The sequence below is a fragment of the Rattus norvegicus genome, chromosome 6 (assembly GCF_021556685.1).
Source record: "Rattus norvegicus strain SHRSP/BbbUtx chromosome 6, alternate assembly SHRSP_T2T, whole genome shotgun sequence".
Taxonomy (NCBI): domain Eukaryota; kingdom Metazoa; phylum Chordata; class Mammalia; order Rodentia; family Muridae; genus Rattus; species Rattus norvegicus.
Window position 1 is genome coordinate 99,309,787 of NC_141539.1, and position 23,237 is coordinate 99,333,023.

General features: G+C 43.7%; 1 long non-coding RNA gene across 4 annotated transcripts; it reads left to right on the forward strand.

The window, feature by feature from the left end:
• Positions 1-228: 228 nt before the first annotated feature.
• LOC102551114 (uncharacterized) lies at positions 229-18,136 on the forward strand. 4 transcript variants are annotated; one of them, NR_190438.1, is given in 6 exon segments: positions 229-400; positions 1,476-1,599; positions 8,483-8,621; positions 11,076-11,191; positions 11,301-16,805; positions 16,836-18,136. It is a non-coding gene; the product is annotated as an uncharacterized LOC102551114 (long non-coding RNA).
• Positions 18,137-23,237: the final 5,101 nt, after the last annotated feature.

A 23,237-nucleotide genomic window follows, 5' to 3' on the forward strand; every position in this document is an offset into this window, starting at 1 on the left:
AAATCAGTATGGCCCGTGGCTGGACCCCTCGTTCCCAGCCTTCCTTCCTGGAAGAGCTCCTAGACTGGCTCTCAGTAGCCCCCTCTGGCGCCCGAGACCTTCAGGAAAGTTGCTTCGGGCGGTGGAGGGGCGTCATCGCCTCCTAGCAACGCTCCTAGCAACCGGATAACATCTGCTCCCTTTGGTCCAATGCGCGCCTAGAAAAGCCGCGCGCCCGCCTCGCGTTCTGAGCTGGAGCGAGAGGCGCTTCAGAGAAGGAGGGACCGACCTGCAGGAGCCGGCCGCCCCGCCGAGCTGCAGTCGCCGCCGCCGCTGCCGCTGTCACTGTCAGAGCCTGTCCGAAGAGTGACACCTTCGCGAAAAACAGGAGCTGTGAAACATTTGCACAAGCAGTCTTCGGGTGAGTGGACCCCTCCGCAAGGTATGCCAGGACCCCTCCAGCCAGGCGTCTGACCCGGAGGCCCAGAGAAGACGCGTCCCCTACCGCTGGAGACTAGGGACTTGGCCTCGGATCCCACCCCGCCCCCAGCTATTGAAAAGTGACTAGCCACTGGTCCCGAATAACTTGATTTGGTTTTTTAAATGCCAGGATTGGATGTTGAGACTCCCCCTCTGTTCACTACTGTTCGGTTAGTGCTCAGAAGTTTTCCACCCTCCTTGATTTTGCTTTGCCTGGCTGCCGGAGGCTGGGGAGCTGGAGGCAGGGAGCGCCCAAAGGCGGCCCATGGTTATGGATAAAACAACGACACGACACGAAGTAGGGCTCCACTAGATTCAGTCAATACATATGGAGAGCGGGCTTCTGTTTTAGATCCTCATCTGGAAAGGGTCCAGCTGGCCAGGAGCAGCGGTTCACGGGTCCTCAGCCTCCTGAGCAGTAACCATAGTAACTCACCTCTCTAGATGGGATCGTCCTTATTGGATGCCCGTCTTCCCTTGGAAAGCCCGTCTCTCTAAATATAGAAGATGATGAGATCTGTGAGCACACAGCCATGCAGACTAGGTGTGGTTAAACGGAACCCTTTGGTGAGAACTATCTTCAAACGTGGAGTAGCTACTTCAAACTTGCCAGAAAGAGTCAGTATGTCAGAGAAAGACCAAGTTAGGGTGTCTCGAGTTAATTGCTTTGTTATTTTGGAGGGTGATAGCAGCCTAAAATTATACAAGAGCTGGCTGTGATTTTTTTTAAATCAAATTTCCCCAAAATACCCCCCCCCCCAGTAAATCACTGGCGAGATGAATTATTGTGCACTTTCCAGATTTCTTAGGGGGAGTTGATATTGTTCCTACTTAAGTGATCCTGTGAGTTTGAAGCTTTATCTTTCTGTCTAAACCATATTCCAGAACAGCCCCACCTCAAACGTCTCAGTGCCCCCCAACCCCCACGCCACCGGCTTTCTCCTGCCCTGATAACTAACTCATGTCCCTGTGATTCTTTAGAGGTGTCTTATGTCACTATGTCTCCTTGTTTCAAGATCCCAGGTCCCCATTCATGAGCCCGAGGCTGTGAGACATGCTCCATGTGCCAAGGGGAGTTCTCACCAAATCTTCTGAGGCTGTCCTAGACGTACACTGTTCGGTCTGAGTCAGCATTACCAGGTAATCACCATCTGAAGAGAAAGTAATGTTTAAATATGTATCTAGAGAAATAAATGCTAACATAGCATCACAGCAACTTACAAGATCAATAGAAGGGGCCGTTTATATGGGTGGTTGCTGGGGAGAAGTCAATAAGTGTTTTCTGTAAAAAGGACGTTTGCAGGCTGGCAGACTTTCCTCTCTTAGACCCCTGTGACTTGGGTGAGCCTAAATGAGGGAACCTGGATCCTGGAAGATGTCAAGTGGAGACTTTCTGGGCAGGCTGGCAGTGTGGGTCTGAGGTGAAAGAAACCATGAGGGAATCCTTCAAGTTGCCATAGGAGGTTGTGGGGACTTTTGGATTGCTAATTTACTTGGAGACTTATGGTAGAGACCAAGGAGAATTAACTACTTTCTTCCCAATTATAAGACTGAATTTGATGCATAAACAAATGTTCAGTTCCCTATCATGGTGAAACTTGGGGTACTTAGGTCTCTCTGGGCAGTACCCTTCCAGGGGTGACTGGCCCAGAGAATGACAATGACAGATTCCAAAAGATGTGCTCTCCACAGAGCCAGGCAGCAGGAGGGAATCCATTTAGACTCCTATGCAAAAACTTGTTCTGATTTCATGTGGCTTTATGAATGTCAGGAGACTTTGAAATCATCCATTTATTAGGCTAAGATAATGATATATAGAACGCCAAACCTGTTTGTTAGCTCTTAGGACCAAACCACCCTCCTCTTGTCTTCCGTGATAATTACCATATTTTATTGTGAGGAATGAATTTGTGGAGGCAGATGAGACTTAATGCAGTCTTCCAGGGGGTGTGTGTTCTGTGCATGGCTCATTCTCAGCCATGATGATTGGTTCCTGTATATATGCATTAGTCTAATATATTATATTATATAATATATCTTAATCTCCAATTTCTTATGCAATATACATAGAAGTTTAAAACCGCTGTGTCCTCTAATGTGAATGACACTTGCTAGTCCATCACGACAACTGTTACAATCAAAAAGTCAAAGGGCTTCTCAAAATTTAGTCTCAATTGTCATTATGAAAGCCCAGTATGTGGAATATGTACTGTGCAGATTTTGGTGAACGTGACTGTCTTAAAATGGCATAGTATTCAGTTCTAAATTTAAAAAAAGGAAATGCTATGAAGGTAGAAAGGACTTAATCCTAGTGATGTTGGATCCATGGCTACAATGAATCTGTAGTGACCCTCATCCAAGTAGCTGCCATCCACACTTGCACTCTCTGGGTTATAAAGAGTGTGTGTGTCTGGGGATAGGATGCCCAGGTCAAGCTCAGGGCAAACAAGGGCTTCGGGATGCAACTAAGACCTGGGGCCAGCCTTCCATCTCCGGCGGCTCCCTCTGTTGGGAAGATTTTAGGAGCATATTAACATTCGTGTTCGGATTCGTGTCATGAAACCTCTGTAAGGCTTCGAAGATGCCCCGAGACACAATGGAGTCTTTGAAATCTTCATCAAGGCTTCTACCTCCTGGCTCCCTGCTCATGACTCGATTTCACCTTCAAAACATTGAAGTCCTGGGTACACCTGAGAGCCAAGCGCATGGCCAGCTTAGACTGTCCGCAGGAGTAGCACTGGCTTCTGAAATCTACATAAAAACGTAAATGTGAAGTGAAATGTAAAATATATAAAAATACAAGTATTAAAATGGAAACGTAAAAATGAAAAGTAGCCTTTTCAGAAACAGAGGCAGTCACGAACTGACCAAACTCAGAGCTGAGGCTAAGGAAGAGAACCCTGCCTTCATGTTGGGCCTGGGGGCCTGCAGAAGCCAGTCTTGTTATGTCTCCTTATTTAGCTTTGAATTTTAAAAATAAGTCATCTATTTAAGTACTTCTAGTACTTTATTTTCCCCTCTTACTCTAACACAATAACTTTAATTTTTTTTCCAGTCAAAATTATACAAAGACACCAACACAGACCCATCCAATTTCTGCTAATAATCCTCAGTGTGGGTAACAAGTGAAAGGCCGTAAAGGTTTATAATGTGTCCAGTACTAGAAAAGTAGCCTTATATTTAGGGGAAACCCCAACGGTTTGCTTTTAGATTCTTAAGAGAGAGTCTTTCTAACAGCAGAGAGATAGGAGACGTCTAAATCCTGATGGATGGATGGATGGGGACGAGACAGACACAAGTTTGAGACTGGGAATATTGCAGAGATGTAGTAGAGAGTCTGTGAGACTCCAGATGCTTATCCAAAGGGCCAGGACACGAAAAGCTGGGGATATTTTCAAAGGGAAGTGGGAACCAGGAGCTCAAAGGCTCAATTCTGTCCATATATGTCCTGTTGGGGTGAGACAGCCAGTGGCTTTGGGGGATTTCCTGAACTTGAATACCGTGCTATTCAAGGATGCCCCATACCCATAGAAGGAAGGCACCTCACTGGTAAAAGATCATTTTCTTGCTAGAGAACCTCTAGTTGTGAACTCAAACCAGACATCATAAGATCAAGGATAAAGCCTTGTAAGAACAGAGCAAAGGCTCCTGGAGAAGTGAATGAGGGTTCTGGGCAATGGGGGTGGGGGTGGGTGTTTTGTTGACACACTCAAATAAAAGATGATGGGTAAGTTATAAACAAAAGATGGTGTGAATGATACCGACTAGGACTCTCTAAAAGACTGTTACCCACAGGTCAGGGGTCAAAACTCGACTCTCTCAGCACTGGCCCTGGGTACACACAAGCGTTAAAGTGTCTCTCTAGATATTATCAGTGAGATAATTTTTGAATATGTCATATCCAGAAAGGTAGTTGCTTGGCCAATTTTCTTTCTCTGTCAATCCTGTGTTGTGAGGTGAAGGATGCTGGGAATGGGGACACCATTCCCCCAGACAGCTGTAAATCACGAGGTGTACTCTGCAAGCTCGCTGTTTTTGGCTTCGGTCGTTGGCAGGGCTGCCTTATTGGAGAAGTCTGGCTGTGGTGCATCATAACTTCCTCATTGCCTGGCTGTTCACCTCTTGTTTAGCAGTGTTCTCTCTGGCTCAGTGATCAGTAGAACAGGATGGGCTCGGGGGATTGCTGACGCTCTGTTCAGTAGTTCATATCTGTGCTCTGGACTCTACCAGGGGATCAGGAATCCCAGGGCAGACAACGCTGCTGCTACCTTGAGAAATCACTGGCCACCAGTATCTCTGGACATCCCTACGAAAGCCTTCCAGAATCCGCAACTTGTTGGGAACCCGAAACTGCCAATAAAAATCAATATTGTGCTCAGAGTAGACGGTAACTCTGAAGAAACTGATTGCTCCATTGATTCGGAGCTAAACACCGACACTAAGTTCTGTCGCCTTAGAGCAGAGCATATAGGAAGGTTCTGGGTGTTGGTGGGGGTATGGGCAGAATGAGCTAGAGCAGCGCCAAATATCAGCAAAGCTGTACGTTCATGGGAAGCAGGCTAGGGCCACCTTGGACTTTGCTCCTGTTGTCTGCCTTTAGGAACACACACGCATGAATGTTTTATGTAACCAGTGGTTCACTCCAGTGAGGGCACAAATGTCCTACATATACTAGAATGCTTCTGAGCCAGATATATTCATGGTTTCTTGAAAAAGGGTCATTGCAATAACGACACATAACTGATTGAACTGAAATTATGAGCGCATGTGACAGACACCCAAGAAAGTGATTTTAGAGCGTCATCTCAGCCAAATGACATACAAATCAGTCAGTTGAAAATTGTATCACCCCCAACTCCCACCCCATGAAAAAAGAAGCCAGGCTCTTTCCCAAAGACACAGAACAAATTACAGAACTGGGTTTTGTCCTGGTGGAGTGCTTTAAGGCATGCAGCGAAACCAAAGACCGTGGCTAACAGGTCAGGTGAGACAATTCTCGTCGTTGTTTTTTTGTATTTTTCTGGCTATACCGGGGATTGAACCCAAGTCCTGTGCATGCAAGCTGAACGCTCTACCATCACCAGCCCTGGATTAGCTAAATTGAAACCAAAGTATCTGCAGCCTTAGGATAAAAACTATCACATGAGATACTTTTCCTATTGCCTCAGCATGACTTAGGCAGGCTTGCTTTCAAAGGCCAAATGCCAGGCTGAGATCACAAAAAGAGAACTGATAAGACCGTGCTTTATCTACGATGGGCATCAGCTGTGGTTAGTGTGTAATACCCCCCACCCCCAGATCAGCCTCCTGCTCCTCCTGCCCATGGCTAGGATGCTCACCTCTAGCTGGACTTTTTACCATGTGCTGCTCATTAGAGCACTGGGGCGAATGAAAGACTCCTGAGATGAAAGTCCTAAACACACCCACTCCTTACTCTTTCCTGGGTGTCTCCTTTGACCTAAAAAGACAAATTACTGAGCCGGGGATTGGTCTTTTGCTGCTGTCTGCCCTTTCAAAGTGTTTATAAATTAATTTGCTGATGATGTTTCTTTAATGTACTGTCCCTGGGCCTCCTACCAAATGAAATCACTTGAACGCTAACAGGATTCCAGTTGCCTGGAGGCAAAGGCAGAACAATAAGGAAACAATCGTTTGTAATTGCATTTTAAGCATTTATTTAAAGACATATGTATGAATTGCCCTGCCCGAGCTCTTATGACAGGCGGGTCACTCTGATCTGGGGCTTTTGTTGCGTTACTTGTTGAGCTCTTATGTTGTGACATTCGTGGAGCCTGGCACAGACATTTCGTGTAACCCAGAGGTGACAGCATTAAAAATAATTTTTATGTTCAAACCGGCATTAGCTATTTTGCTTCAGAAAAAAAATTCCGGCTCAGCTCAATTCAGTCTTGTAGCTTGTATATTATTCCCAGACCCAAGCATGCTGACTCTAAGGGCGTATTAAGTCATTTTGGTCTTGTTTATTTCGTTGGATTTTAGGTGACTTGCAAGCTTTTTTTGGCTGCTGGAACTTAAGCACATTTACCTCTGTCAAGTCAACCTCGACAAGCGGACATCTTTGATTATTCAGATTAGCACTAATGAATTATCCAGAAGACGAACTAAATGTTAGCAGACAGTCCTCTTTTCCTTTAGCCCCAGATGTATAACAATAAGCAATACGCCGGAAACACTCTCTCAGAGCTGTTGTGGGATTTGTATAATGGCGTTCACCTTGACCATCTGAGCTATCTTCCTGGAGGTTTTCAACTAGTAACTATCCTCTCCGAGTGGCTGGGTGGTGGAAATGATCTTTAGGTCAGAGCTGGTAGGGAGGCGAGCATTTGGCTTTTGTGAGACCGGTCTGGGTTTATTGGCAGTCATTATTAGAACTGTGGTTTGATGTAAGGCTCACCGTATATTAGGTGTGATGCCACAGTACATGCTCAGCCCCACTAAACAAAGATTGGTGACAAGTTTAGGCAATTGGTTTAAGGTCACACGGCTAAGAAGTAAGAGAGCTTGAGAGTAAATCTATGCCTCCACCCACTTCCAGACCCCCAACTCCTAGCTACACAACTGGCTGTCAGCTAGAGTCTCTTCTGGGCCCTGGTTTCCTCATCTGCACTCAGAGGAGGCTGAAAAGCAGGACCAAGGTGTAGCTGCCAGCTTAGAAGATTTTGAGTTTTTTTAATCCAGCAAGTAGCAGATGTAGCAACTTACGTTGGCTACATACTTTAGCCTCGAGATGGCTAAAACCATCTTCCAAATGTGATGTGGAAAACATTGCAAAGAGCCAGGCGGTCAGCATGGAGGGACTTGCCAAACTGACAGCAGATGCAAAAGGTGCTCAGATATTCATCAGCAGCGTGTGTGTGTGTGTGTGTGTGTGTGCACACGTGCGTGTGTGTGTGTGTGTGTGTGCGCACACGTGTGTGTGCGGGCGCATGTGTGTGTGCGTGTGTGTGTGTTTCCCTCAAGAACAATAAACTAAGAGTCTTCCTTGCCCAGCAGTAGCAGGCTCAGGTCTAGACATCTGAATATTTATTTTCAGGGTCTCATGCATTTTATATTTTTGTGTAACTTCTGGAATATAGTGACCCAGAATCAATCTATCAGTCGGTCTGTCTGTCTGTCCATGCATGCATCCATGCATCCATTCATGTATCCATCCATGCATGCCGCCCATCCATCTATATCTATGTCTATGTCTATGTCTATGTCTATGTCTATGTCTATGTCTTTGTCTATGTCTATGTCTATGTCTATGTCTATGTCTATATCTATATATCTTGATCTGTTAAGTTGAAATAGCTTCCCTGGTAGATCAGTTGGGTGTGGAGGACAGGACAGTAAATTGATACCTGGTTCTCCAGGCTGCAATTTGCAGTCCGTGGTGTCACTCGGGAATGGCTACACATGCTGCATACTTAAGATGGTAAAGCAAGCCAATGTCCAATAAAGGACTCATGTGTAGATGGAAACACTGCTGCTTGTGGCAAGGTTGTGCTTCTTATTTCCAAGTCTTTCCTCACTCTTCCCTTTACTGGAGTAATTCATTAGATCCTGCCAAGAAACATTTTGACCTGCGCAAGGGCCATGTTAGTAATAAGCACTGATGCTCTTAAGGTGAACCCGGGGACTCCTGTTGAAAGTGGACTTCATTCTTTACTGTGTAATTAAAATGTGAGCTGGCTTTGGTCATGGTGCTAAGAACAAGACAAACACCGAAGCAGATAGAGGGAGGCAATAGCTACAGTAACAATAGCAATCGTCCCAGGTGTTTGGCTGTCAGTTGATTGGCTGAGTTCAACTCTTCAGGGCCCACTGGTACAGTTGCCTGGTACTGTAACACTAGGGCAATCAAAATGTGGTCCCAGGCTAGCTGGCATAGATCTCAGTTTGATTTGGTGCAAAAGTTCCCCTCCAGACCCACTAGAAGAGGTGAGGGAAGGGCCCAGTAGTTAAGCTCTCCAGGAGACTCTGATGCTTAACACTCAAGACCCGCTGTTACGTCACTTAGATTAAAGAGGAACAGAAGACATGAATGTCCAGCAGGTTAAGTGCTGGCTGACAAGCATGAGAACGACCTGGGTTTGGAGCCCAAGCACGCATGTAAAAGCCAGGCTGTGGCAAAGACCTGCAATCTGAACGCTAATAAGGTGAGGGCAAGAGGGTCACTAGGGATCACTGACTAGCTAGTCTACCCGATTTGTGAGTCTACGTTCAGTGAGAGCCCCCATCTCAAATAAGAAAGGCAGAGATTAATCGTGAAAGAAAACCCATGTTGACCTCTGGCCTCCGCTTGTATGTGCACACATGTTTGTGCACCTGTGTGTAGACGTGCACAACAGGAACACATACATACTCATATACCACACGCATGCAGGCACATATATTCATACATATGTGCACACACACAATAGGAGTCATTCTCACGAGGGGTAAACAAGGTTTTGTTATCTAGCTGTCTGATAAATAGCTTTCAATGTAACCCTAGCAGTCTATATCTTACAAAAGGAAACAAAGGAAAAAACAAACAAACAGAAAGAAAGGAAAAGGAGAGAAAACTGTGTTTAGGGGTGGATTCATTTGTTTTATCTATTTGGTCGGTTTTATTTTTTCCCTAACCCTTTCAATTAAGTGCGAAATGGACATAAGCTGTGTTTTGTTCATCAAATTAAGGAACTGTGGCACAGAGCTTTGGCTACGTGTCCTTATCCCTACCTTATCCCTTCAGGTCAGACACACAAGTGCTTTGAACCTGGATTCCTTAATGAAGCATGCTCACACTAGCTTACAGCTCTCTTGGGTTTATAACTCATGGTGACAGCAGAGAGAATTTGGGGTGCCTGAGGTGAGGTGTGTAACTTTTCCTTATTGGTGGCTCAGGAAGAGCATCCAGCTGCAGGAGGGCTGTGGGAAGCTATGCAGGCATGGCTCCAAGATGAAGGAAACACTTCAGAAAGCAGGTTATTGAAGAGCATATTTTCCACATTTAAGCTTGCAAAAGCTCTCAAATGTCAGTGTAAATTCATTTAACCCACATGTCTTTATATGCTTTATTATTTTGTGAATCATACGGTTCTAACAGAACTATTTGGTTAGGGTGAAGTAGACTAAGTTCAGATATCAGTTTTCTTTCCACTCTGGACCCTGGAGGTTGAAATGACTACCAAACTGGATTCTGTTTTCTACATTCGCTGTTTTTGAATTGGAATCCGCTGTGCTGGAAGTTTGATCGCGCTTCCTTTCTGTGGCCACAGCGCCATCTAGAGTACATTCTGAGAACTCCTTTGGAAATCTGAGACCTCTAAACAGCTTTTCCTTAAAGGCAGAATCCTCATCTTCAGTTGCGTGTTCAAGGAGGAAACAAAGGTTTTCTACTTTCACTTATTACACTACAGTTTACACACACACACACACACACACACACACACACACACTCATCTCTCATTATTACCCTCAATTATGCTAGATGTCGGGACCATTATATTAATTAGTTAAAATTTGTTTATTTTTGAAATTGTATTTTAATTAAATTTCCCCTTTTCTTTCCTCCAAACTCTCCTAAACACCCCTCCCACTCTTCTTCAAATTCATGGATTTTAATGAATCATGAAGTTTAATCGGTTGATTTTGCATGGCATATATGTATTTGTATATTTCTATATATAGCTTTCTTAGTCCACATGTTGTTACTTGTATCCATTTTCATGGTTGAATGCATTTGGCACTGGACAATTGCTGTGCTCTTCCCTAGGAGGACCATATCTCCCACTCCCAGCTTTCTTAAGTTGCCTGTCGTTCTTTGTGCAGACCTGGTACCTCTCGGCCTTTTGTTCTGTCCACCCTTGCTCAGCTCACATTTGGGCGTCCACGTTGGTGAGACTTTGTGTGTAGCTTCTGATGTTGCTTGGAGACACAATCTCACAGCACACGCCCTAATCCTCTGGCTCTAGCTCTTTCCGCCCCCTCTTCTACGGTCCCTGAGCTCTAGGTGTGGGTGTGTCTTGTAGATGTCCTTTAGCTCCACAACTCTGCACTTTGATGGGCTGTGGTTTCCGGTTACAGAGAGAAGTTCCCTTGAGGAGGGGTGAAGACTACATTTATCTGTGGGCTTCCGGGACAAAATGTTTCATTGTTTTTAGGAATTATGCCATTATTTTTAAAGGTGTAATTGGGCACCAGCTACTCTATGTCAACTTGATTAGCCTAGAAGTATTACCTTTCTCCTGAGTGTCACAAAGGTTAACAAACAGAATGAGGGAAAATCACGCAGCCTCTTCTACTATGCTTTGTGTATCAAACTTGGGTATGTCTTGGCACAAAAAGGCACAAAATTAAACCGTCAACTGAGTTTGATTTCTGGGGCTGCATAAGGAAAGGAACGTAGAACTCTAAACCCGACCATCTATTTTGTGTCTGAAATGGCATTTCTCCGCTGATGGTCTTATGATCTTAAGACAGTTGCCAAGGACAGCGCTGCTTGTTTGGGGAGGGTGGCATTCTCTGGGGTGGCTGGATTTATGCTTGTGAATGGTCTCCACGTGATGAAATGTTCTTTGTCACAATACTGGCAGCCTGACCCTCCTCCAACTGTTTTTCTGTTTTAGCTTATCCAAGAGGAGTACTATCATATTCATTAACAACGTCGAAAGTAGCCTACTTTAAGAGAAAATATGCAGAAGAAGAAGATTTACATCAAGATTACCAGGGGTATTTTCCAAAAGTAAGGATTTACTTTTCTCCCTGAGTCTCCCTCTTGAGTGTGGTTGGTAACACAAAGCACTAGTTTTCCGTGTCCTGTGTGGAGAGTAACAGCTCTGTTTGTTTCCTAGCACCTGATATTACCCGAAGACAGGACTTGTATCCTCAAACTTTCTCTGGAGAAGCTCAGGTTTCTTGAAGACCCAGAAACCTACCTAAGAAGGTCTGTGTTAATTAATAATTTGCTGAGGAAGATACACCTAGAGACGGAGAAAGAGAGTTATGAATACTTCAAGGAAGCTCCCTGCTATAAGACTGCTTATTCTGATACAAGAAAACGGCTGAAGTTTATGGTACAGGAGTGCTGTTCCCAGTCTCTCTACTATGAAGAGCTGCATTCCTACCACATTGTGCCTTACACTTCGGAGAATGCCATCTATGGGATGGGCTACACTGGTGACCACTTGGAGCAAAATTCTCAGTTGCTCATTTATAAAATGAATTAAAGTAACTGTTAAGTTCATTGCTATTTTGTTTCTAAATGCCTGAACTGTTTATAGTGAAGATGTTAATAGAAAACACTAATTACCAGTGCACTTGATCTCAATGATGAGATGCATGCGAACCAAGGGGAGAGAGGAATGGGTATTACCCAGCAACCCTTAGTGCCATCACACAGATCGGAAGTATGTCCGTTTTATCATAAAGATGTGGATTGATGCATTAGAAAAAAGGGGTTTTCGGTTTTGGTGGTGGTGGTGGGTTTTTTGTTTGTTTTTGGTTTTTGTTTTTTTTTTTTTCCAGATAGAAAGGGATTGATCTTTGGTTAACCTGTTAGATTAAAATTCTTAGGCCACTTCCTCACTTAAATTCTGCCACTCTATTGAAAAGTAGTGCATATGAGAGAGAGAGAGAGAGAGAGAGAGAGAGAGAGAGAGAGAGAAGGAGAGAGAGAGAGAGAGAGAGAGAGAGAGAGAGAGAGAGAGAGAGAGAGAGAGAGAGAGAGAGGAGAACTAAGTTGATAATGCTGTGACCCTGAGGGTTAAAGGTGGAATGAATCTAATTTTCTTGACTGGATGAGATTCGTTCCTTCACTGTGCTGGGTGGTCATTACTGTCCTTTAACCACGAGTGGCGGTTCAACACGGGGCCAGCACACACTGCAGCTTCCTTGCTGACAGTAACAACTGGAGTCCCCCAGGCGGATCTACTGTTGTTGTTGTTGCTGCTGTTGATTATTCTTATTTGGTCTTAACAGACTTCTCTTTAAGGATGAAATGTAATAAATTAGCATTGCATACAGGATCATCTTTAAGTTCTACGGGTTGATTAAAATTTGTGATGGGCCTTTAAGAGTTTAAACTTTATTATGGACTTTTTTTTTTCCTTATAGGCTTTGAAGCTCAGGAAAAGGGTAGGCAGGAAGAACGTGTTTTTAGTAGGTTTAATAAGTTTTTAAAAACCCACGCCAGAACGTTGGTGAGAATAATAGAATTTAGACATGACACTATTGCTTCACCTCGCTAAGAGCTCACGAGAGGTGCCCCGATGAAACATTGCACTGATTTTTGTACAGTAGTCAATCACTTACCACTTAACAAAATCTCAGAGAATGCCTTTGGGGAGAGGATTCTAGATAAGTCCCTATGTTTTACAGTTTGAAGGGTGACGATTTAGCAAGTCGGATAGGTTTATGAAATTGTGGGAAGTGACTCATCGTGTTCTTGAGTTTGAGTGAGACGTCTGAATTCAGGGTCTGAAGTTTGTGTCCTATGAAGTATTTCACTCAAAGAACTGTTATTGATAAAGTAGATTGGGAAAACTAGGTGCCAAAGGTGTACTTAAGAAATACCAAAGACTCAAAGATTAGTGTTAGGGAGACTATGGTAGTGAAGCTGGCAAAGAGATGATTCTAAACCAAGGAGTGCATGGGTGGTGTGGAAATATTGCTAAGGGCTTCATGATGATTCACTTACTGGTGTGCTCTCTGAGCTTTGTTCAAAACGACAACAGACAGGAATATGATGCTAAAAAAAAAAAAAAAAAAAAGATGATCAAGCTTTTGTAACTCAAATAGGGCAACTGTCAACACAGTGCCGTCACCAGCTGAGGCGCTGACCTTAACCAGGCTGGCCGCATCTTACGGTTTGGAGACCACACTTGGCCCCTGTGGTGAGTCACTAAAGTGATTTGTTTAGAGAATACAGGGGCTCTAACGGCTTTGCATGTGCAAGACTGTGAAGATGCCCAGTTGATCCAAGTGTCAGGCTTATCAATCAACATTAAGAAAAGTACTTTAGAACAAAGTACCATTTTTAATAGAGGCAAAGACACAACAGACAAGTCAGTATGATGGTGAGATGTCTTTGAAATCCATATATAAATATTTAAAATATTTTGGATGCAATTGGAGAGCAAGATTTGGCTTAGACTTTTAATATTTTTATTTTGTTGCATATAAAAGGCTGTATTTCTCAGAAAACTTCTTTCAAAACTATTGATTTATTTAAAATAGAGGCTAGTTCAAAACTCCAAGTTTGATAGAATTAGTATGCCATTATAAATCTAAGATAGGATCAATTATCTAATGCTTTTTAAGTTTTTACTGAAGTGCACACCTGGGGTGGCTTTTGTCAAGGTCTCTAAGAAGAGGCCACCAGTGCTAACAGGTGTGACATTTTAAAAATGCACATGCTTACATTGGCTAAGTATAGAAATGTGCATATTTTGGGATAGAAGGGAAAGGAGGAAGAAAAATCAAGTAAGTGTAAATTTGTAATAATTCCTGTCAGAAACATTAAACAAAGCCAGAACTTCAGGACAAAGAATCAGTTACAGATGTAAAAATCCATCTTATTTCAAGTCATCATACCTGAGTGCTTTGATCTATACATCCGTATATAAGCTGTCTTAGAAGCCAGTGGTATTTGTGATTCTACTTTTATTTAAATATGCCTTGATTTAAAAACAGATTATTTAAAAATACTTTTTAGTGCAAATAATTTTCCCCAATAAACAGCTCATAGATAAGGAGTTGACAAGTGTTCTCTTGATTTTTTTTCTAAGTTGTGTTAAATTCTGTAGACTTTCCCAAGTTAGCCCATGGATGGCTGTGATTTTTTACCAGGGCATGCTGGAATATAGGGGATTCTATCCAGGTTTGCTTTGTTCATGACTTCTGCATGTTTCATTGTGGATGGTGCCAGCACCAGCTACAGCTTTTTTGACTCTAGGCATCCATCCTTCCTTTGGGGACAGAAGCCATCCTTAAGATAGGGGAGCTGAGATGAGCAATCTGAGTGTCATTGTCATACTGCTCTCCCGAGGGTACTGTGAAATACCCTGGTAAAAAGGAACACACGCACAGTCACACACACACACACACACACACACAGTTACACACACACATAGACACATAGTTATACACACATAGACACATAGACACACACACAGACACACACACACAGACACACAGTTACACACACACAGTCACACACACACAGAGTTACACCCACACATAGACACATAGACACACAGGCACACAGTTACACACATGGACACATAGACACACACACAGACACATAGACACACACACACATACACATATGAGAGAAACAGACTCATGGAGATGGAGAAACAGAGACACACGGATACACATGCAGAGATACGCACACACAGAGACAGACACACAGACATACACAGATATGCATACACAGACACACCTTTCCAACACACACAGACACACAGACACACAGACACACAGACACAGACACACACACACACACACACACACACACACACACACACACACACACGAGCCTGGCAAAGAAGAACATACAGACCCAAGGAGGAGATGAGAAACCTAGAGAGAAAATCAGAGGGCAAGGGGAGAGGTGACAGGCAGGACACCTCAGTGAAAGAGTGGATTGTTCCACGCGAGGGTCGTTTGCTTGTTGCACGTTTGCTTGCTGCTCTCATGTTCTCTTCCTGTGTCCATTGTACATAAAACACCTGCTGTCCCAGTGGATGGATTCTCTCTCTCATTCAGCAACGATGCCTAACATTAGATTCGACTCAGCACAGATGAGATTTGAATAGTATGAGATATGGGATTAAACCCAAACACTGCTGACTCTGGACTCTGGAAAGACTAGGGAAGGAAAAGCAGAAACTACAGCTGAAGGAGGTGCTAAATCCTGAGGTGGTGTATAAATGCTTATGTTCAAATGTGTGGGCCATCTTTAACACACATCACGAGATTAAGCAGGTCGGTGCCAGGGGACTCAGAAGTACAGTTCAGCACTCACCAAGGCATTCCTAGGGTTGAGCATTGTGCCAGCGCTGGGGGCATGACCTGAGTGGTACACAGCTACCTTGCTCGTTTTCCCTATAGGATGACTGAGGTAATTTGACACTAGCCTCTTCTTTTCCAAACTGGGATGGTTATCCAACATCTTTCTCCTAAAGCGTTTGCAGGTGGTAAGATGCACAGGTTAGAGGGAGTTTTACTCACACAGAGCAGGTCACGAAAGGGACGCACACACTGTGCTTGACAGTGTATTTTATGCTGGCATAGGATGCCTCTGTTGGGTGGGGTAATGGCTGGTCTGCACTCATCTCTGAGATGTTTCCTTGGGAAACAAATTCAAGTATACAACAGCCCCTCCATCTCTCTAGTTTCTTGTTCTTTTACAGGGTGAATCAGGTTAATATTGATGTCAAGAGATGCTGTAAAGGACCACGATAATGGGTAGACCACAGGCTAAAAGCTGGCTCTGGCATGAATAAGGTCAGAGAGGCACACTTTGTCCATCTGTCTTTTGATTTCAGTGGATTTGGGGATTTTTTTAAAAACACCTGCTGCTGAAACCACCATCTCTCTGTCACACGAAATGCCTCTCTGACTTGCAGCCTGTCCCTTATTCCCTGTCTTCTGTCTGTTCTCTCCTGCATGGATATTAATCTGCCCAGAGAGAGTCATGGGAGGATAATAGCTTAAAATCCCAGCTGAATTCCTCTGAGAAAGAGTTCCAGAGTTTATCAAATTAGAATCCATTCACAGTAATGTTACTGAGTGAACACAATTCTTGTTAAAAAGTGACCATACTTAGTCTCTCAGTACTTGTGAGGTAAGGTAGTTTTCTTGTTTCTAGTTCAGTGTCATAGTTATGTTTTGTTGAGAAAAATGTTGTGTTGGAAACAATCAAAGATTGTATATAATTAATTCAAATGCTTTATGTAATATATGTCAACTTACATATCTTAAACTTTATTATTGTATATTAGCAACATGACAAGTGCCATTTTTTTTTGAAAAAGTGAATCATGTCTAAAAATTGTTACATTTTGGGACAAAATTTCCACATGAAGATAATTCTGTCTCTTCTTCAAGGCTTACTTTATACAGTTGGCTGAGTTAAGAACATTCCGCTGCATTGGTACTTTTGAAATCCCTTTGGACATTCAGTTCCCCAGTGGTCTTGTTAAAAATTGCAGCTTCTTCTTTTCTTCTTCTTCTTCTTCTTCTTCTTCTTCTTCTTCTTCTTCTTCTTCTTCTTCTTCTTCTTCTTCTTCTTCTTCTTCTTCTTCTTCTTCTTCTTCTCCTCCTCCTCCTCCTCCTCCTCCTCCTCCTCCTCCTCCTCCTCTTCTTCTTCTTCTTCTTCTTCTTCTTCTTCTTCTTCTTCTTCTTCTTCTTCTTCTTCTTCTTCTTCTCTTCTTCTTTTCTTCTTCTTCTTCCTCTTCTCCTCCTCCCCCCTCCTCCTCCCCCCGATCCTCTTTTTTTTGTGGCAAATCTTCAATGGGACCCATGTTTTCATTTGTCAATATTCCTGAGTAAATGCCATTTTGAGTAGAAAGGTTATTAGTAATTTCAAGATGAAAATGCTAGTGTAAGCACACATGTGGATGCTCATGTGTGTTTTCCACAGCACGTTGTTGGCTATTTTCATTTTCCCCTTTTTTAGGAGGCATAAAACACAGAGGGAAGTGGGCCTCCCACGTCTGCCATCCCAGTGCCTGTGAGGTAGAGGCAAGAGGGTCAGGAGCTCAAGGTCTGCTTCAGCTCTATAGTAAATTTGAGATTAGCCTGGGCGATGTGCAACAACCCTGTGTGAAAGGGAAAAATAGAGGGAAGGAAAAAAAATGACAAAAGCCACAAAGCCATAAAGCCATTTGTCCCAAATAGTCACAAGTAAAACGCAGTGTAACATGCAAGGAGATTGATTCTGATGGTTGGAAGTTTGGATCCAAACCAAATGCATAAGGGGAGCATGGGTAGAGTTCTGTCCTGGTCTTACCAGTCAGGGGATGTCTTCCCCCAGGAGAGCTCCATGTGGCAACACTGGAGCAAGTGTAAAAGCTTCCAGAGTTAACAAGACTTTGACAATCTCTTGCTTGGTCAAATCTGTAACAGTCGTTCAAAATACTCTATGTTAAACCCATGATTCTGGGTGTTGGCAACTCCAAGCTGGAAAGTGACGCTGGGTTGTTTCTTTTACCCCTTGGCTCAAACTCCATTTGGTCTCTGTTCTTTACAAGATCCTGCCCCTGCCAAGGACCCTCCCCACCACCAGGTTGGGGGGTGGAAAAGGATCAATGTAAGTGAAGAGTTGCGTAAGCATGGTAAGCATTTTTGCCAGGCTCTCTTCTGGTCATGAGTTCTAGTTATCCCTATTGTGAAATCCTGGGTCATAATAACCCGGCTAATGAAGGGAGAGCAGCAGAAGTCTGGCTCCGTGGGGATGCACTGAGATGTGGAGCAGATGGCGTTCTACAACATTTATTTTGGGGAAATGTGTATCTGTTACATAACCTAAAATATGTCTCTTTCATATTTAAAAATATTTGGGTCATGGTTTGAAGTTTTGATTGGACTTCTTTTTTTTTTTTAAGCTGGGAGGAAGAAGAAAGGTAACTGTATTTTACAACATATTTGACATGTTACTAATAAAATTTTATTACTGGCAAAATATGGAACCCTTTGTGAAGCAGGGGAGATGGGATCCTGGATGTGGCAGCCGCGAGATGTCTCTGAATTCGGGAGGGCACATTTTAAAAGTGGGTTGTTCTGCTTCTTTTCAATGCAACATTTGCTTAATGGCTTGGAAGATGCACCATCCTCATGGTGCATTTTCTTTACCAAAACTGACCCTGAATCCCTGAATGTCAAGTAGCCAAAGTCATCAACAAGACAGAACTTTCTATAGATTTCAGCATCAGGGATAGTTGCTTTCTTCCCAACCAACTCAACAGGTGTGCCCGCTGTTTCATGGTGGTAGATTTACCTGGAGAAACAGGCAGGTGGAAGCACCAGAGAGAGGCATTCTTTCTTAAGTATTTGTTATGGCCATTGCAAACAAATGACAGCCAAGTCCCCTCTAAGTCATGGCACACAAATAGTCGGGGTAAGGTGTTTGCAATCAAACAGCATTTCCCCCCCTGCACACATCCAGTCAGACATCTTCCTTAAAGGTATAGTTATTTTAGTAACCCAAGAAGTGACCTGCACAAATGACAGGGATCTTGGAAAGTGTGCATAATCTGGACCAGAGAGCCTATCACCAATGCTAATTCTTCACACTGGGGTAGGTCTTTTATACTTTCCCCATGAGTTCCACACAGTGATAACTATCTTCAAGCATCGTTTACCTGGAAGCTACCTTTGCCATCACCTCATGAGTGTGATGACTAGAGATGTTTGTAAGTGGTGCCGTGTCACCAACCATGGCAGACTCCTTACGACAGATGAAGATAAGCATTAGTACTAAAGTGCAGAGCCACTCAGGGCAACTCTTGTCATAGTATTTTGATAGCTCATGAGGAAGGCAAACGTTGAGGCCTAATCTGCTATCTCATCATCTCCATTTCATCTGTTGGTAATAGAAAATACATGACGATTTAATTATCAAATTAAAATGACATCATCCCCACTTGGCCTCCTTCTGGGAAGACTTGGTCCAAGATGCTTCAGGGCTATGTCTGCTGGTGACTAACCAGATAGTCAATGTCAGTCCTGGGGTTCAGTTGTGGCCCAACTGTCAATATAATCACCATGGCCACATGGAGCAAGACAGTGGTCACTGTGGATAGGGAAACTGTCCTGGTTGCAGACCTTTATCCCAATTGGCCTAGTTTTAGATAATCTACCTTCCTTTTCATGTCAAACTCTCCAAGGTTATTTTCTGAACCCATAGTAAATAATTAAGGGACTTAAATAAACTAGCAAGCTCTGTCTCTGCCTTTCAAGATGAGGCAACTATAGAAACTCCCCACTTTGATGTCATTGATGGGCCATTAGGATCTGGAAAACATTCTAAAATGCTAAGAGGCTCTCTGTGTCTGGTCTGAATGCTGCATCCTTTCCCGGATTCCTGCATAATTGAATGGAACCAAACTGATGACATCAGCATAGGTGAAGAGAGCTCTCTACCCAGGGAGAAGCAGCAGTTTACTTGTGGGAAGGCAGAACCATGGGAGCAACAGTTGGTGCAAATGCACCAGGGACTTAAATATTTGTTTCTATATTTAGAAGAAAAGAATCCTGGGCATGATCCCAAAACTTAGTGTTTTTCCTTCTTTGGATTTGCTCTAAGGGTGCGAGTGCCTTTCAGACAGATGGCTGAAGTGATTGCTACTCTCACTTCATGTATTTTCATTGGGTTTTGGTTTCAACTGAAGAATATTTTAGATAATTTTACACACTCCTGCCTGCCTACTGCTTTATAAACTTGTGTCCTATTATCCTGGAACAATGGATGAAGGAATGGTCCCGGATATGGGAGGAGATATCACCTGAGAGAATTTAGGCAATGCTCATAGAGAAGCACGACTGTGGTATTGAGCACAGGCTCCTGGTGATGGTCTGAATAGGTATGGCCCCATAGAGCATGTGCTTGAATGCTTGGTCCATAAGAAGTGGTACCATTATGAGATGTGGCCTTGTTGAAGTAGATGTAGCCTTGGAGGAAGTGTGCCATTGTGGGGGTGGGCTTTGAGTTCTCCTATGCACAAGCTATGCCCAGTGTGACACACAATTTCCTTTTGCCTGAATATCAAGATGTAGAATACTCAGCTCCTTCTCTAGCACCATGCCTGCCTGCACGCTGCCATGATTCCCACCATGATGATCATGGACTCTTAAACTGTCAGCCAGCCCCAATTAAATGCTTTTCTTTGTAAGAGTTTCCATGGTCATGATGTCTCTTCACAACAATGGAAACCTAATTAAGACACTCCTGGAGATATGACAATACCCAGTTTGCATCTTGATTAGAACATCATAGCTTTCCAGTCATCCCTCTAGCCCTCTCTGTCTCTTAGACAGCTTTCTCTAAAAACAATGTGTCTAAAACACGTTCTCCTACAAGAGAGTTTGGGGTTGAAGAAGATGCTCAATTGGTTCTGTGCTTGCAGTGCAGGTATAACCTAGCTTTGCAGCCCTCGTGTCCGTGTAAACATCTGGTGTGGCAGCACATGTACCTAATACCCAGTGTTGGGAGGTAGAGACCAGGGGATTACTGGGGTTTGCTGAATTCCCACATAGCAAGAAAGCTTGTCTCAAAAATTAAAAGTGGGAAAACTCAGGAAGACACCTGGAGTCAGCCTCTGCCCTCCAAGTACTCTGCTTTCCCGTGAAATAAGCGTTGGCTACCTGTGAATGTCTAGCATTTGCAGAATTTGTAGTGTTGACAAGATTCATCTGTGGGGACACTGAAATGACCTGCTGTTCCAGCCCCCCTGCTTCCTGAACAGCTTCAGAACTCGGTTCATCAAGCCTTTGAGACAGATCCAGTCAGAACTTGAGTCAAGCCCTGAGCCTTCTAAGCATACAGAGATTGGATAACAGATGCTAAAGCTAGCTTCTCAAGTCTAACCAAATTTTCTAATTTTCCTACCCCTCCTCACCCCTTTAAAGAATTTTTGTCACCCGTATTCAGCAGGAAGAAGTTATGGAGAGTCGTTATCCCTGTCCCTTGGGTTTGGGTACCTGGTTATGGTTATTTTACAAATTACAGCTAGGTTGTCATTTTAAGGAATAATTTAGAAATGGTTACTATGAAAGGGATTCTTCACTAGTACAGTCACTGACAGGTTGCCTGTGTTCCTAGAAATAACCCTGTATACAACAGTATTGCAGTAGACTGATAAGCTACTATGAGCTCCTGGTGCGTGGCCACGTGTCTCCTAGCTTAGACAAACAAACAAACCTTTCATCAACGCAATTGCAATGCATTTGTTCATGGATGAAATATGGGCACTCCAATGATGTTTTGAGGTGTGAGAGCAAGAAGAAACTAGCTGAGCCTCTTGCTGGATGATACCGTATCACAGACTTTAAAAACAGGATGCTCAGCTGGGTGTGGTGGCACGTGTCTTGATCACAGCACTTGCGAAGTGGGAGCAGGAAGATTCTGAGTTCAGCACCATCCTGAGCCACACAGCAATTTCTAAGCCAGCAGGAGCAACATGGGGTTCTGTCTCATACAATAAAACAACCCAAATGAATATAGGATGCTATAGCTGTGGTGATTGGTAAGATCTAGTAAATAGACAATTACGTAATAGTTGTAGATAAACACATGCATGTACATATATATTATGTATATGCATATATATGGACAAATTTGATAAAGGGGGCTTCACAATGGACATTAGTCCATGCATGTGGAATAACACAGCATACAGTTAATGGTAGGGGAGGGGAAAAACAATGGAATGAAATGAAGCATGAAATACTGACTAGAGACCTTGTGGAAGGGCAGGGGGACAGGCGGCCTAGGAGGGAAGACAGGCACACAGTTTAGGCTGGTAGCACAGGCAGGAGATTTGGGAAAGACTCTAAGCAGGAGAGATGCCTCACAGTCAGGGAGAGGAGGCAGTAGAATTTAGAACCCGAGCCTGGACCTTGGAAATATGAGTCCTAGAGAAACTAGTGCTGACGAGTGGGGCAGACCCAGGAGGATTTGGCACTAGGGCTCAAACCTGCAGCGCCTTTGCTGCCCCTCAAGACAGTTACTCACCCTCGCTGATGTCTCCAGAACCTGAGTTCAGTCTTTTCCTATTCACCACCAACGAAATCTAATTTCTTAACCACCGCAGCCTGTTTCCTCGTATGTAAAAATAAGACTAGTGGTGTTTATTTCACAGAGTTGCTTCGAGAGATTACTGTCTACCGAGCCCTTGGAAAATATGGTAAAGGGTAGGTTCTGTGGAGTTGTGAGTTGGTGCTCTACTCCACTCTTGTAATCAAGATCCTTCTACGGAAAGGTACAGAAACTGGCAAAGCATCTCAGCGTCTGACGGGGAAGACGAATGCTTTTAATTCTCTGGAGAAAATGGCTACTCTGTAAGCTTGCTGACTACCAGTATCAGAGGTAAGGCAGAGACAGACTTCTGGGTATCAGCTAGAGTCAAAAGGTAGTGTTAGGTGTGGGAGGAGGGATATACAAAGAGAGGAGCCGGTTCACAGGATAGCAAGACTTAACTGTCGAATTAAGCTTAAGAGTATTTCCAGATGCTTCGAAGTCAAAGAGAAGAATTTATGTTCAAGGTGGCAGCAGGGAGCCATTCTGCCACGCAGAATAGCAAGGCTGTAGCCTGAGAGAGGCCTGGAAGATGTATCAGGTGAAGCAAGAGAATAAACACAAGAGCCAGGGTATTGATCCTCAAGCCTAGGAGAGTGTAACAGGAAGTGGGAAGGCAGGGGGTACTTTGCAAAGCAAGCCCGGCTGGATTCAGACCCATCTGACTGGTTGAGCTGAGAGGTTGAGCTGAGAGAATAATCCAGGTGGCTCTGAGACAGGTCAGAAGCCAGAAGAATGCTGGGTATTACTGAACAGGGTGGGCAGTCGGGGAGAGAGGGTGAGCACAGCCCCAAAGTTTTCTGAATCGCACAGACTGAAAGTGGGGCAGCTTTCAAATGAAAGTGGCTTTCAAAAGGAAGAGAAACATATATCTGAAGATGGGAGATGGCAGAAAGCAAAAACCAAAGAACAGGCCTAGCTGTGAAGACTGTGGCTGAACTAGATATGGAATCTTTATAGAAGACAGATTCACCCATAGTGTGAATGA